The sequence below is a fragment of the Ambystoma mexicanum genome, chromosome 14 (assembly GCF_040938575.1).
Source record: "Ambystoma mexicanum isolate Mex_15411 chromosome 14, UKY_AmexF1_1, whole genome shotgun sequence".
Classification (NCBI taxonomy): domain Eukaryota; kingdom Metazoa; phylum Chordata; class Amphibia; order Caudata; family Ambystomatidae; genus Ambystoma; species Ambystoma mexicanum.
The window spans coordinates 650,338,053-650,353,606 of NC_090940.1; the positions used below are offsets into that span (position 1 = coordinate 650,338,053).

A 15,554-nucleotide genomic window follows, 5' to 3' on the forward strand; every position below is an offset into this window, starting at 1 on the left:
GGTTCTCCGGGTAATTTTAGCAGATGGATTAGGGACGCCATTATGGAAGCATATAGGGTGCCTGGGAATCAGATGCCCGGGTAGGAGGATGCAAGCTAGATCCACAAGAGCAATGGGGCATCTTGGGCAGAGCCAGCGGTGTTTACATAATGGGAGGGTGTCAGGCAGCCACGCGGGCAGACCCGAACAAGTGTGTGAAACATTACCGACTCAACATTCGTGCAAATGTGACACAGCTTTTGGTATATGAGTTTTGTGGGTGGTCACTAAGCACTGATGGAAGGAGGAAAGGAATACATGGGGTGTGTATCTGCAAGACATACTGTATACGTACGTATGGTTATTGCCCCAATGACATAAGTACTGAGACGAGGAAGGAGGACGGGATGGTAACGTCATTTCCATTCGACAGATCTAGTTTTGGCCTGGTTTTTACTTCTCACTCTGGCACTTACAGGCCTGGATTTCCCCCGCAAGTAACTGTCAAATGGCATGGGTGTGAGAGACTGCACAGGGGGGTGGAGTGACCCAACATGGAAATCAAATCACTAATCTCACATCCTTGCTGCAGAGGGGGCCGTGAGCTTTTACCCCCGCCCCAGCCCAGCCCACCCGGCTGCCTTCGGTCAGTGCTCCGGTGCAGATTGGGCAGTTGGTACATACACGTTGGCAGCTCCGCAGTAGGTCTTCACCGAGTACATGGCAGCGGCAAGGAACCCACCCAGAGATGACCCGCCCCGCCTTGCACACTCGAGCACCTAAGGGGCGCGCTGGAACTGCATAACATGTAAGTCGCGTTGTAAAGTCTGTTCCTCTAATGGGGCCTTGCCGGAGTTTCAGGGTGCGTGTGAGTGAGTGAGGCCGGGCGGAGCGTTCTTCCTTTCATGTAGAATTCTACTATGAAGGACCAGGCCGCTGGCGGTCAGCAAAGCGCACAAAGGAGGTGATGAGCAGATAACAGCAGCAAGGAGCCAACTGGGACATGCATAGGAGACTTTGGGCTAAAACAAGGCCACATGGCAACACTGAGGACAACTAGATACCCGTGTTCACCCTTATTAGTGATCATCAGTGCAGTATAGCCCTGACAGCCTCGCGCCTTGGAGCATTTGGCCATGTTTTAGCAACACCAAGAAAGTTAAGATGGGTTTAAAAAGGTTTGAAAAAAACCCTTTCACCTGAAATGTGAAAATAGGAAAAGCCATCGGCGCCAAGTGACACCCTCCACAGCGCCCCTGGTTTGAAAATGGTAACGTTATACTTGTATACATTGTAGATGCAGGGACAGCACTTTTCTCTGCTCTTTCCTATTAGCTAGGCGGCGCACCAGCTCTGACCTAGGGACAGCAGCACCCTATAGGGGTAGGGTGTGCTTCCTATTAGCTAGGCGGCGCACCAGCTCTGACCTAGGGACCGCAGCACCCTATAGGGGTAGGGTGTGCTTCCTATTAGCTAGGCGGCGCACCAGCTCTGACCTAGGGACCGCAGCACCCTATAGGGGTAGGGTGTGCTTCCTATTAGCTAGGCGGCGCACCAGCTCTGACCTAGGGACAGCAGCACCCAATAGGGGTAGGGTGTGTTTCCTATTAGCTAGGCGGCGCACCAGCTCTGACCTAGGGACCGCAGCACCCAATAGGGGTAGGGTGTGCTTCCTATTAGCTAGGCGGCGCACCAGCTCTGACCTAGGGACCGCAGCACCCTATAGGGGTAGGGTGTGCTTCCTATTAGCTAGGCGGCGCACCAGCTCTGACCTAGGGACCGCAGCACCCTATAGGGGTAGGGTGTGCTTCCTATTAGCTAGGCGGCGCACCAGCTCTGTCCTAGGGACCGCAGCACCCAATAGGGGTAGGGTGTGCTTCCTATTAGCTAGGCGGCGCACCAGCTCTGACCTAGGGACAGCAGCACCCTATAGGGGTAGGGTGTGCTTCCTATTAGCTAGGCGGCGCACCAGCTCTGACCTAGGGACAGCAGCACCCTATAGGGGTAGGGTGTGCTTTCTATTAGCTAGGCGGTGCACCAGCTCTGTCCTAGGGACCGCAGCACCCAATAGGGGTAGGGTGTGCTTCCTATTAGCTAGGCGGCGCACGAGCTCTGACCTCGGGACCGCAGCACCCTATAGGGGTAGGGACAACAGCACCCTATAGGGGTAGGGTGTGCTTCCTATTAGCTAGGCGGCGCACCACCTCTGACCTAGGGACCGCAGCACCCTATAGGGGTAGGGTGTGCTTCCGCCTATGGACAGTGCTGGCATACACATTGAGTGTCAGCTGTTAAATCACTGTTGTTACAAATTTACCAACCTCGAGGCTGTCGGGCCTATACTGCACTGATGATTCCTAATAAGGGTGAAACCAGGTGGTAGTTGACCTGGCAGCCTTGCAAATGTCTATTGTGTTGCCCGGCATGGCTCCGGCAGCTCCCTGGTGAAAAGCGGGCTCTGCAGCGGTTCCACCGGTGTGTCTCTTTCTCCAGTTGCACGTCCTGCTTTGCATGCAGCTCGCAGGTGCCGGGGGTCACCTGGAGGTAAGTATCGGCAACAACCCTGTTGGTCCTTCCCACTCAGATCTTTGTTGGGTTTTCCTTACCCTCTCTTTGTGGCTACCCGTCTGGCTTCTCTCTGCCTGCCTTGTTTGAGCATCCCGCTGTTCACTCTCGGAGGAGGATCGTTCACTCTGAGCTACACAGCTGAGCTTCTTTTGAACTCTTGCACCGACCAGGTGTGTTCATTCAGGCATTTGACATTGCGTAAAAGACTAGACCGCTCACTTTGCTTCCTTTGAGCGTTCTTCCTCGTCCGAGTACTGGTTCCCCCCTCCCCCAGAGGTAGGACACTCGGGATTCTCTAGTAGGGGAAGGTTTTAAATGATATTAGAGTCCGTAGCCTTGCAACAGAGCATATTGGTTCAGCCTACAAAGGAGGGGGAAGGATTTGATATCTGAGAGGGGACTGGGTGTAATAAGGCGGAAGATTACTGTGTTCTCTGAGTAGAATCGGCCCCAATTCTATAGGGGGCTTCCCTCCCCATGCGGTCCTCCCTTGGTGCACCACCTCCAAGGGGATTTTGTACTGTGGATGCACCGCCCTGTCCCCACGGGAAAGGTAGGGAAGAAATAATTGTGCATGCATCGCTACCCTGCAAGAAGGTGGCGCAGGGGGGTGGGCAAGCATTGTAGCATGCTGCATAGGTAGCGAGGTTGAACACTTTGAAAGGTACATGCCAGAGGTGCCCTGATCGGTTGCTTGTTCTCTCTTCCTTTCGCTGAGCCTCACAAACCCCTCCTCATCATCATCATCATCGTGTTTTTCAGGCAAGGCTTTCATGAAAGCTCAGTTGTGCAGAGCTTCTGTTCCCCTGCTTGGCCACTAGTATCGTGTTTTGCAAGAGGGAGCATTGTAACCTCTTCATAGCCTGGGCACATACTGGCACATAGCCATGCGCTGTCCTCTGGGTTTGAAGCCCCTGGTGACCTGAATCAGAAGAGCTTTGTTACTGGCAATGTTTATGGATGTGGATTGATTGGAACTCTGTGGTCTGCAATTCTCTGCCCCTGGAGGTGGGAGCATCACACGATCGCCCTTCTTACCCAACTTCCTGTCTGTATTGAACAATGTGCCGCCCCCATCTATTCGGGGTCAAAGGGCTTTGGGAGGCCCCCTCCAAGAGGGCGAGTGCGCAGTGGGCAGGTAGTGCTAAGATGTTCTGTGCACGCTGGCTTCCTTTATCTTGTAGTGTTGAACAAGGCAAAGAAACTGCCATTTGCTTTTATGTGGGTGTTTTATTGCGTGTCATGTAATGGGCACTTTTACACCCTGCCATCATATCAGACTGACGGGCCAGTGGAGATATTTTGTCTGTGTGTTGAACGGGCATGACCAATGGATTGCTCCCAAATTCCTAGCTGTCCCATCACTTGGACGAGGAGTGGGTTGGTTGTGGCTCATTTGACTTTGAGGCCAAGGATATTCTTGGAAAGAAGAGTGTGCTTGGAAGCCGCTCCCTGTGGTTATTGAGGGCTGTTCTTTTGTTTATTTCCACAGGCAGCGAAAGGCAGTGCCAGGGCCTCGCCAAGTCCGAGTCTTGTTCTGTTTGCCCTCTTGAAAGTTATGCGCAGAAACCCCATTTCTTGTGGGTGGCCAGGGGTGACCCTCTGTAGCCATTTTAATCTCCTCTAAAATGGCCAGACTCTTTAGATGGCAATAAGGCCACCCGTGGCCTCCCGCACTCAGGGGGCCACGGGTGGCAGCGGCTTAAACAGAGGTGTTGCTAACGGGGGATTGGAGGGGGGGCGTGGGTGTCAATAGCCCCGGGTCTTTTGGTTGTAGCCCCAGATAGAAGCTGAGGGGTTACAACCAAATGGCTAGCTTGCCCAGAGTCCCGACAGTCCCGAAATTAGCGGAGCCCCGGATATTTTCCAGACCTAGCCCTTAAACCTGTTAGAAGCCCCACACAGGCTGGGGTGCTTTAAGAGCCTGAGACCGTCTCCGGCGGTGCGTTGCCATTATTACTCAACCATGCTGTCCATTTAAATATCTCTAATGTCACAATTCTGATCTTTCATAACCTTCCTTCCCTTTCTCCTGCAGTGCTGGGGTGTGTAGAGAAAGCATGAGCTGCATCCCACGTCTGCTGTTTTCTGTAACCAAGAGTCTGGCATTCTGGGGGTGTCAAAGAGTGTAGGATAAGGAGCGAGGGACAGGAAGGCACCGGAAGTGGGCCTTGGGGGTAAGTGTCCTGCGCACAGGACACACGATGTCTCCATTGACGCTTCACAGGACCATACTGTGTGTGTTGGGTAACATGCACGTTAAGCTGCAGTCACCGGTTCCTGCCACATTCTGTGCCGCCGCATAGGGCTATATTGGCCCTATACAGAGTTGACTGGGTCCATGTTCCTCTTGCCGACTCCCTCTTCTGTCTCGAGCTGAGGAGGCTGTCTTTAGTTTGGCTCATGTGGTGGCTTTGTGTGCTGTGACTCAGAACTGGTGGCATGGGAAGTGAAGCTTGGCGAGAGATGGGATGTGAGGATGGACACAGTACCTGTGGGTGTTTACCCACCCACTGACCGCCCATGGCCATGATAAATCCCTAGGGTCATTCACACCCACTACCCTTCCCAAAACACCTTTCCTCGCCCCCCACCTCCTGCTGAATCCTTTGTGCTGTGCTGTTAATGGGATACATTGTTATTTCCAAGTAGTCTTCTGCAAAGTAATGAGCTCCTGGCATAATACAAATATCTTAACCAACTGTGCCTCCATATACTTGATTGGAAAGGAATTTGCTGGGATCTGCCACAATAGGCCAGGTGCTAGCAGCATTTGACAGCTGCTGCCATCTTCTGGCCTCGCATATAAAAAGCTTACCACGTCCCTACACAAAAGCCAATATTGTCCGCTTTGCTGGTGCTTGTTTTAATATTGTACTGTGCACACCTCGCCAGTCCAAAATTCACTTCCACGCCTCTCTGTCATCAAATGGCAAAAGTTGCACAGTTCCGGAATACCGTGCAAAAAGAGAAGTAAAAACACTAAAAGGGATGACTCAATGTGGAAATTAAAAGGGCAGGGAAAGGAAATTACACCCCACGGTTTGGTGGCGCTTCTACTGTACCAAAAAAGGTATTGCAAGTCGCCTTGAAATTCCGTGACCTTGTGTGCCTGTGGCCACAGAACTCCTCTGTGACTCAGAATCATTAGAACCTCTGTATTAATAATACCTGTGCATATTATGTTTTTCCAGATTCGTTTAATAATGTACACTTTGTAGCTGGTACAGGATGTGTAAACATGAATACCCAAAGTGCAGGCTTACCCTTATTTTATTTTGTTATTTTAAATGTGCTGTTTTGTTTTCCCTGATCTTTGTTTTTCTTTGTGTGTTGCCATGTTCATTAAGTGTATATAAAGGGGAACCCTTTTTTGCTTTTATTTCCCCCCACAGCGGTGCTCTGAGATCGTTTTAGATGCCCTGGGATTCCTGGAGCGTCGTTTCAGTCTGGATTCTCTACGCGCTCCGTAGTCCAGATTGTCACCTCACTGCAGGAACCTGGCCCTGACCGCCTGGAGAAGCACCCATTCTCTCAGCGTAAGCCAATGTGGATATTCAAACCTGCTCTCTGCTTTATGGCAATAAATAACATCATTAAGGAACTAGAAAAGCTTTGTGACTTCATATGTCAAAAGATGGGGTTTGCGACTCTGCAGGTTTTGAGCAGGCCCTTATCCTGCTCCAGGTATCTGCAGCCCTAGGCTCTTCAGATCTTCTGGACTCTGACTCCCATAATCCATCACCATTCACTATGCTGGTTAGAGCAAATGTTCAATGACCTATCCACTGCCTTTTGTGACTTCTTTAGCCATGCAAGGAGGGTCTTCTTGGGCATGGGGCTCGTGGTATCTCCCCTAGGGGGTTGCTCCTTAGCCAAATGCACAGTTGCTTGTTCTATCTATGTGCAGCCTGCAAGAGGGAACCCCAGTGGATACTGAGATAACCGGCTGCAGCTTCTCATTTGAAGACCCCTCCTCTCATCTGGAAACTTCAGCTGTGATTGCCCTGTCCGAGTGTCCCCAGAATCGTAGGTCACTGCTCTGCTGGGGGTGGGCTGCCTCTCTATTGTCATCAGTGTGCTATTCACCAACATATGTCTGGATACACCATGTATCTCTGAGCAACATCACATCATATTATACAGTTTATGGTGAAGCATCATGTGCTGCTAAGCATTGCTACATATTTCTGGCTGCATCAAATATTATCTGCTCTGGTTCTGTACTCCCCTCATATCATACCCATTGCTTCATAGCACCCGTCTACACTCCTCCGCTCCTCTGTTCCTTACACTGGCCCACCCTTCGTAATCTTGCTTCCTCTCCCTCCCACCATCATCCTCTATTCTCTCCACTTTATCCCCATTCTTCCCTGTTTCCTGTATGTCACTACTCCTACCCACCAACTTGTTCTATAAGCAATCTGGCCTCCCTCAACTCGCACCCTCCATGACCATCCCTCACCCTTCTCTTAAGCCCATCCCTTTCCTCTCCCTACTGTTATTTACTCCTCCCTGCTGACTCGCTTCACTGCGTCTCCTCTCTCCCTTATTCTAATTCGCCATACCCTCTTTTACACCTCCATCTCAGATTCAAGCACTCGTCCTTCTCCTCTTGAATACCAATTATCATCAAGCCTCTCTTACCTGAATACCCTCATTCCCTGGCCTGTACTCATTCAAGAAACATCCCCTCCAACCATTTCCCTCTATTCCTCATCACCACATAGTCTGTTAATAGGACTATACAATGCGCAATCTCCCTGCAGCAGAATCCCCTAACTTTCCTATGCCTGTGTTTGATTTAGTAAGAACAACGTGGGTCATTCGTGGGTGCAGAGGTTTCTGTGACGGAGAGATGGGGAGGCGGCATAAAGAGAATCGTGAGTGTCCAGCGGTCCAGAATGGAAAAGAAAAGTAGCTGAATCAGTGGAAAAGGTATTTAGTGGGGTTAGAGCAAGCGTGGAAATAAAGGTCGGGGACATGAAAGAACCGAAGAACATGACATAGGAAAGTGCAGGAGTCAAAATGATGAGAAGGAAAGAAAGTGTGACCGGAAGAATTCAATGAACCGGCAGATACTGGAGATGTAACCGGCAAAGGAAAAACAGGATAAGTCCAGACATCACCCAGAAACATGGGAATGCGGAGTACAGATGTGTGTCATGAACCGAGACAAGAATAGAGAGGGACAGAAGAATGAGTAGTAGCAAGATGGGGCTTGAAATCACCTAAAAGAATCGGAGGCGAGTCGCAAGGTAAGAGGAATGCTAGGAGAACATCAAGATCATCACTGTAGGATTTTACAGGGCTAGGAGGCTGATAGATTATCAAAAAAGCTAAGCAATGGGGTTTAGAGAAGGTACTTGGAGAAGATGATATGCCCTGAAATATCAGGAGAGAGCTTTTATGCTCTGCTATCCCCGGCTATCGCCCATAGTGGGACCTGCAACCCATCTTTTACAAGTTACTTTCAACCAATGAGGTTGTGGGAGTGGGGCCTTTGCCAGGAATGCGCACACCTTGAAGTTATTAGGTGTAAGTTAAGTATTAGTTAAGCTGCTGTCGTGTAGGTGGAAGGGTGATCTACCACCATCACCAAAAAGTATACCAAATTGTTGAGGATTACCATCTACATAGGCTGCGCTTAATAACCATTTAGAAACCACTTGCTGTGGTAAGTTAAAGAAAGTTGATGGGGAAGTAGTCACGAAATATGTTCAACTGATTTTTAACTGATTTTTAATTCAAAAGAAAAAGTGTACATTCACAGGAGAAAAGACCCACATTGTTAAATTCATGTGTTTGTTGAATCAAAACTAAAACAAAGCAAAATAAACCTTTTATACTAAAGAAGTTCCATGAGATGTTTTTTACCTATACATACACATTTGTAATACAGGCATTATGCCAGAAAGCGATAGTCAACCAGAATGGCCGAAAAACAATGTACCAAAAGGCAATGACACCGTTGAATTTAAACAATTGCGGAAAATGCCTTGTACTAAAGAAATTCCATGTCATGCCATGTGATGCCAAGGCATTCCATGTCATGCCATGTGATGCCAAGAAATTCCATGTCATGCCATCTGATGCCAAGAAATTCCATGTCATGCCATCTGATGCCAAGGCAATGTACCAAAAAACAATAACGCCGTTGAATTGAAGCAATTAAAGAAAAGCCTTATGCTAAAGACATTCCATGTAATGCTATGTAATGCCAAGAAATTCCATGTAATGCCATGTGATGCCTGCCAACATGTGTTTCAACCAAAAAGGCCGTCCTCAGGGCATACAAATACATTTAACACTTGAACTGTTATATGATTGCTAAACATTGGCTATTATTGACCCAAAACAACCAGAGTAGGGGGAAGAGGGTCGGAGCAATGAACATGAAGAAACAGGAGAGAAGAAAAAATGGGGACATAACGTTAGAATAATGCGTACACTTGGTAACTAAACTTGTTATTAAATAAACAGATAAATCAGGGCAAGAATGATTTGCAAACTATGTTGCCCGTCACTGGGCCTGAACCAAGACCATGAACTTAAATGTGTTTTTATAAACTACAATAGCACAATTGGTTGTATACTGATCTAATATCATTGGTTCCTTGGTGTCAATTATCAGCCCACTCGTTACAAGTCCATGTAATATTGATAGTATCTACAGATTTGGCTAATCCACCACATCAGGTTCAACTATCATTGTGAACAACACCAATACAAGACAATAACTGTTTGCTCAGTTGTTGCTGAAGACGGCCTTTTTGGTTGAAACACGTGTTGGCAGGCATTACATGGAATTTCTTGGCATTACATAGCATTACATGGAATGTCTTTAGCATAAGGCTTTTCTTTAATTGCTTCAATTCAACGGCGTTATTGTTTTTTGGTACATTGCCTTGGCATCAGATGGCATGACATGGAATTTCTTGGCATCACATGGCATGACATGGAATGCCTTGGCATCACATGGCATGACATGGAATTTCTTTAGTACAAGGCATTTTCCGCAATTGTTTAAATTCAACGGTGTCATTGCCTTTTGGTACATTGTTTTTCGGCCATTCTGGTTGACTATCGCTTTCTGGCATAATGCCTGTATTACAAATGTGTATGTATAGGTAAAAAACATCTCATGGAACTTCTTTAGTATAAAAGGTTTATTTTGCTTTGTTTTAGTTTTGATTCAACAAACACATGCATTTAACATTGTGTGTCTTTTCTCCTGTGAATGAACACTTTTTCTTTGAATTGAAAATCAGTTAAAAATCAGTTGAACATATTTTGCGACTACTTCCGCATCAACTTTCTTTAACTTACTACAGCAAGTGGTTTCTAAATGGTTATTAAGCGCAGCCTGTGTAGATGGTAATCTTCAACAATTTGGTTTACTTTCAACCAACACAGATTTTTTCTTACAAGAGCAAGATTGAACAATCTGCCTGTGAAAGCTGTCACGTGTAAGTGGACAAAGCATTCCTCGGATGCTCTTAAGAGTTGTTGTCTATCAGGGAAAGTAGAGCCTCTTATACATCTTGTTCTATTCGGTCACCTGTATAGTGACCTAAGGAAAGTGTTTCTTGTGGGCATACTTAGGGAATCGGGGTTGAGACATCACCGACCGGCTATGTTGTTTCTATTAGTGTTAACCAATTTGTTGGTCATTTCTGCCTTAGCCAATTTTTTGAAGAAAGTATGGGCAAGAAGAGGTAATTTACTGGAGGGTAAGCGTTGAGTCAGGAAGTTCTGTTTGCACAATACATTTTGGGATGTATTTTGTTTTTACTTATTTGTATAAACTGAGATATAAAGTGTTCTCTTCGCTTTTTAATATACTGTTATTGTATGCTGTTTTATGGATTGTAATCCGAAATAAAATTTGGTTAAGTACTGATGCTTAAAGGAAGAGAATACAGGGAGATAAGAGGGCATAGGAGAAATAAGATAATGAATCATACAGGATTGCTACGCCGCCCTCCAGTCCAGAGAGGGAGCGGGGTAAGAAGAAGAAGTAGTAAAGGATGGAGAAAAGCAGCCACAGGAATTCCAAGAGAAAATGGAAGAAGATCTCAAGAACAGATCCATGTCAGCAGCCGGAGCTGTTGCTAGAAAAATAGCAGTGCTAGGTGGTCACGTGGGATGCAAGACGCATGTACAGAGAAGGCAGCATCCACTGTCTGAAATTTGTGTGGATATGATTTACTGTGTTGGCAAGTTTTCTATTCAAATCCTTAATGCCTTGGACATTCAACATTGTTACTTGAAATAGTCATTGCCTTTGCTGTGGAATTTACGCACTCCAGGCACTTCCTGCTTTAGAGCATGTCCCACGTTTTTACAAAGGGGAGTCAGTCTGTCAAACCACTCACCTTTCATTTCTATACAATAGTGCTTTGAAGATTCCATATCAACCAGAAGGTATCCCTATATCCAGGGACTCCTGTCATCTGGTCACAATTTCAGTTCCTCAAGAGCCCTGAGATTACATCTGGACGTCTTCCTCTCAGGAGGATTGCCACTTGTGTCGGATCCTTTCCTAGCAGGCATGCCTCTCAACGTTCGCTGGTGCCTGGATTGTCAGGACTACAGGAATTCACAGTGACTTAGTAGGTAACACAACAGTAAAACACAATATATGCACTGCAAAAATGAACAGAAACAAATACCTGTACGATACAAGGACTGGTGTGGTACTCTGGAAGTCGCAGGTTCCAGAAAGCAATAATTATCCTTATTTTCCTGACCCCTTTTGGTATTACTGAGATGAGTAAGCTGAGTTCCATAATGATTCTCACTATCTTGGTTCTCTTTAGTGTCACTGATAAGAGTAGGCCAAGTCCTGTAATAACTCTCACTCTCTGCTTTTTCTCGTATCACTGGGACGAGTAGAATGAGTACTGTGATGGGATTCCCTCTCTCAGTTCTTTCTTGTATCCAGGGGTGGACTGGGAACTAAAAGAGACCCTGGAAATAATTACTGGGGACAAAAAGAGGCCCTGGAAATAAATTTCAAAGTGGCCCCATATGACACATTTTCAGCAAGCCCAATGCTTTTCCTATGAGAACATTTGCAAATAGCTCACAAAAGAGGCCCAGAGTGCCGAGGCCCAACGGGAAATCTCCAGAGTTCCCTATAGGCCAGTCCACCCCTGCTTTTATCACTGGGACGAGTAATATGCTGGTACTCGTTCTAACCGTGTTCCCTCCGGCGATTCCTGCCGTCCCTGTCACCTTTTTTCCCCACGGGTTGGCATCACCGGGCCTGCCTGCAGGACAGGGACTTCTCTTTGTTTGGGCAGGAGGGCTTCTGCTTTCCATCTGACTGTAAAGGTGCGCCAAAAATCACACAATTAGTCAAAATAATACTCCATGATGGAGGTCTCAGATGTACGTCAAAACCCAGCTTTAATCAAACAATGAATTCTAGCTGGGGCAGCAAACAAGCATCTTGTTCTCATAACAATTAACATTTTCAACGATTACAAGCACGTTTTGTACCAAATCGTCGTCAGCGATGACGTCACATTACATTATCAGTCTGCAAAACCTACAGGGAATTGGGTTGGTTAATGGCTCAAACTACATATAGGATGCATAGGGGTTAGTTACTCTATTGGCCTATACCTAGCTGATGGCTTCACCTGGACCCATCTCATTATTTATTTTTATTTATTTATTTTTTACATTTGGTACACGCCCAGACCCTGGGGAATCACGGCGTGGTTAGAGACAGCTTAGACATAGGTAGTAGTTACAGGGTAGATGGAACAAAAGTACAAAAGATTTACAGAGAGCAGTTACAGACATGATATGATATGGCATTTGTAACGCGCCTATACACAAGTGTTTCACGTGTTTACATAGTAAAGTGTAGTGCGCTCATCTTATTTACAAGTTCTGGAACTGAGCTTTTTGTTAAAATTGGTTGAATAAGCAAGTTTTATAGCAGTTTTTTAAAACCATGGAAGGATTCCTCTTTTTTAATGCTAAGAGGGAGGGAGTTCCAGTGTTTAGGGGCCAGAAATTGGAAGCAGCTGCCCCCAACTCTAGTGTTTTTGTAACGAGGTATTGCCATAAGCAGATTGTCATTGGATCTCAGGGATCTGGTGGATTCTTTTTTAGCTATGGCGTTGTTTAAATAGATAGGTGCTTTTTTGTAAAGGCATTTGTAGGTGATTTGAAGATAATTCTGGCTTTGATGGGCAACCCGTGGGAATCCCTCCTAATCTTAGAGATATGATCAGATTTTTTTATACCTAATGCAGCTCAATGCTTTATTTTGCATCAGTTGTAAATTCTTGAGGTTAGTGTTGGAGGTCCCTAGTAGTAGCACGTTACAATAGTCTAACTTTGATAAGATCAGAGCCCTGGCCAAAGTGATGCAGTAAGTGGGTGTGAGAAATTGTCAGCTTAAGGCAATTCATTTTGAAGTATAAGAAGTGGAAGAGGAGAGTGTGCTTATTTGTTTAGCCGTAGTGAGGTTGGCATCTAGGTAAACTCCTAGTGTTTTTTTTTTTACTCTTTATTTAAGTTATTCAAAAATAAGTACAGTTCAGAACAGGCAATCAAAAATGGAACAAATAGAGCATAACAAAATATCAGCGTGCCGTCAATGTTGATGGTGGAGTAGTCCGGGTGGAGGGTGCTTTTTTTAGTTTGGGAATCTACGATGAGAATCTCTGCCTTCTCATCGTTGAGACAGAGGCTATTTAAAGCCATCCAGTTTTGGATTATGGCACACATTTTGTTGATGGTCAATGTGTCCCGGTCGTAATTACCTGAGGGGTATGAGGATCGGAGTGTCATCTGCGAAGTTGGTGTAGATGACCCCCATGTCGTCTAATGCAGAGAAGAGAAGCTTTGTGTATGCATTGTAGAGGGTCGGTGAAAGGCATGAACCTTGGGGTACGCCGATGGGGACTGGTATGGGGTCTGCAGTTTCTTTCCCTATGGAAACTCTGGAAGTGCGTTCGGCTAGGAAAGATTTCACCCACGTGGTGGCATCTTTAGAGAAATTGAAGTCATTAGTTAGAGTGGTGCACAATTTATCGTGATCCACAAGTTCGAACGCTGCACATAGGTCTAACAGCAGAAGTATACAGAGTTTTCCTGAATCCCTGATAGTATCCATCTGGATTTTCAGGTCAAGGAGTGCCGGTCCCGTGCTGTGGTTAGGCCTAAAGCCAGATTGTCTTGTTCCAATGAGCTTGTTTTGTTCCAGGTGGGCTTGTACTTGTGTGTAGGCTATTTTATATAAGATTTTGAGCAGCAACGGGACCGTTGTTATTGGTCGGTAGTTCACAGGCACCTTAGGGTCTACGATTTTTTTTTTTTTAGTAGAGGGGTGACCCAAGCTTCTTTGATACTGGCCGGGTCCATTTTGGTATTGAAGGAAGCGTTGACAAAGTTAGTTACATTGGGGGTGAGGGTGGATTCACATGATTTAACTACTTGTGGTGGGACGTTGTCCCCTTTGCAATTGGAAGCTTTTAGCTTGGTGATGCTATCAAGCACTAGTAACTGGGGTGAAGTGGAATAGTGGGTTGGTATTCTCGTTAGATTTTGTGGGGGAGTTGTTGTTAGTGGTGTTTTTATCCGCTAAAATGTCTTTTCGTTGTTATTTTGTTTTATAATAGAGAAATCTTGGCGGCTAGAGCATTTTGGATGACAGTGCACCATTCTTTGCTGGAGTTAGTGGGGGCCGAGGCCGGTCGGGGTTTTCAAATTCTCTCCGAATAGAGAAGAGTTCTTTAGATTCTGATGAGGCGCTACTAATGCGAGTGTTATAAGCATTAGCTTTGTGGGTGATCATTGCTGTTTTATAGGTTTTGTTTGCAGCTGGAAAGGCGTTGGCAGACTCATTGGAGAGATGTTTTTTGTTTTTTAAGTATAGTTTTTATTAGCATTTTTTAAGGTTATCACAACAAACATGTCATTTCAATCCGGTACCATTCCCAGAAAAAACATTCAAACAAAAACCCTTCCACCCCCTCCCCCCCTCCCCTAGCCAGTGAACAGGTGCCGATTTCAAGCTTATCTTGCAGGGACGCGTTGTGCATTTTTCGAGTTTGGACTGTCAAATAGATTAGTGCACACATAGTCTAGGGCTCAACCTAGCAGCACCCCACGGGGGGGTGCGTGCCTTGTACAACGGATACCTATTAGGTCCCCCGTTTCCTCTGGACTCAAAACCCCAAACAGGCCTACAGTTCATGGGCTCACCCCTCAGGTCGATCGCTCATACTTTTCAAAAAAGGGAAGCCAGAGTTCCTCAATGTTGGATCTGGATTCATCCAGGACGTGAGTCAAAAATTCCAAGTCATATATCGTCCGCACCTTCGCAACCCATTCCCTCTCATCAGGCATGTGCGGATTCCTCCACTTCTGGGCCAAGCAGCACCTGGCCGCTACGAGCATGACCTGCAACATGTGGCCCTGGGTGTCCTCCTGGTCATCACCCACCTCAATACCGAATAGAAGCAACCAGGGACAGAGGGGCCTAGAGACACCATCCACCCCCTTGACCCAGGATAGGACCTCTCTCCAATATGACTGCACCCTCGGGCAAGACCACCACATGTGCATGTAATCTCCTGTTTTCTTTTTGCATTTCCAGCAGTGTGGGTCGTAGCCCGGGCTCATTCTGGCTATCAGCTGTGGAGGGTAATGCCATCTGTGTAAAACCTTGAGAGCTTAGTGTCTGTACTGGGGGGAGGTCGTTGAGTGGTGGGCCCGGATGCACATTTTAGTCCACCTTTTATCATCTATTGCCGTGCCCAAATCTTTTTCCCATTGTATCCGTGCTGGCGGTGGATCCCTGGGTATCGAAAGCAAGAGAAGTTTGTACAAATGAGATATGACCCCCCTGGAGCCCCGTGTCGAGAAGTCCGTGAGTTCCCTCCTGAGTGTGTCCCCCCATGAGGGAGAGGACTCCCTTCAGTTGAAGGTAGCGAAAAGGTGAAAGTGTGCCCAGCCCCAGGGCTTCCTCCAGGTCCAGA

At 46.7% G+C, this 15,554-nt stretch overlaps 1 protein-coding gene across 16 annotated transcripts in view; it reads left to right on the top strand.

Annotated features, from left to right (window-relative positions):
• Window positions 1-15,554, top strand: part of KLC1 (kinesin light chain 1) — a 469,931-nt gene that overhangs the window by 156,815 nt on the left and 297,562 nt on the right. For 14 of the 16 annotated variants that reach the window (XM_069638172.1, XM_069638170.1, XM_069638175.1 and 11 more), the window contains exon 2: window positions 5,943-6,086. The exons of 1 other annotated variant lie outside the window; for it this stretch is intronic. The gene's annotated coding sequence lies outside the window, so the exon portion shown is untranslated. Of the gene's footprint in view, window positions 1-5,942; window positions 6,087-7,355; window positions 7,486-15,554 lie in introns of all 16 variants that reach the window. One more of the 16 variants, XM_069638167.1, reaches the window with a different exon arrangement.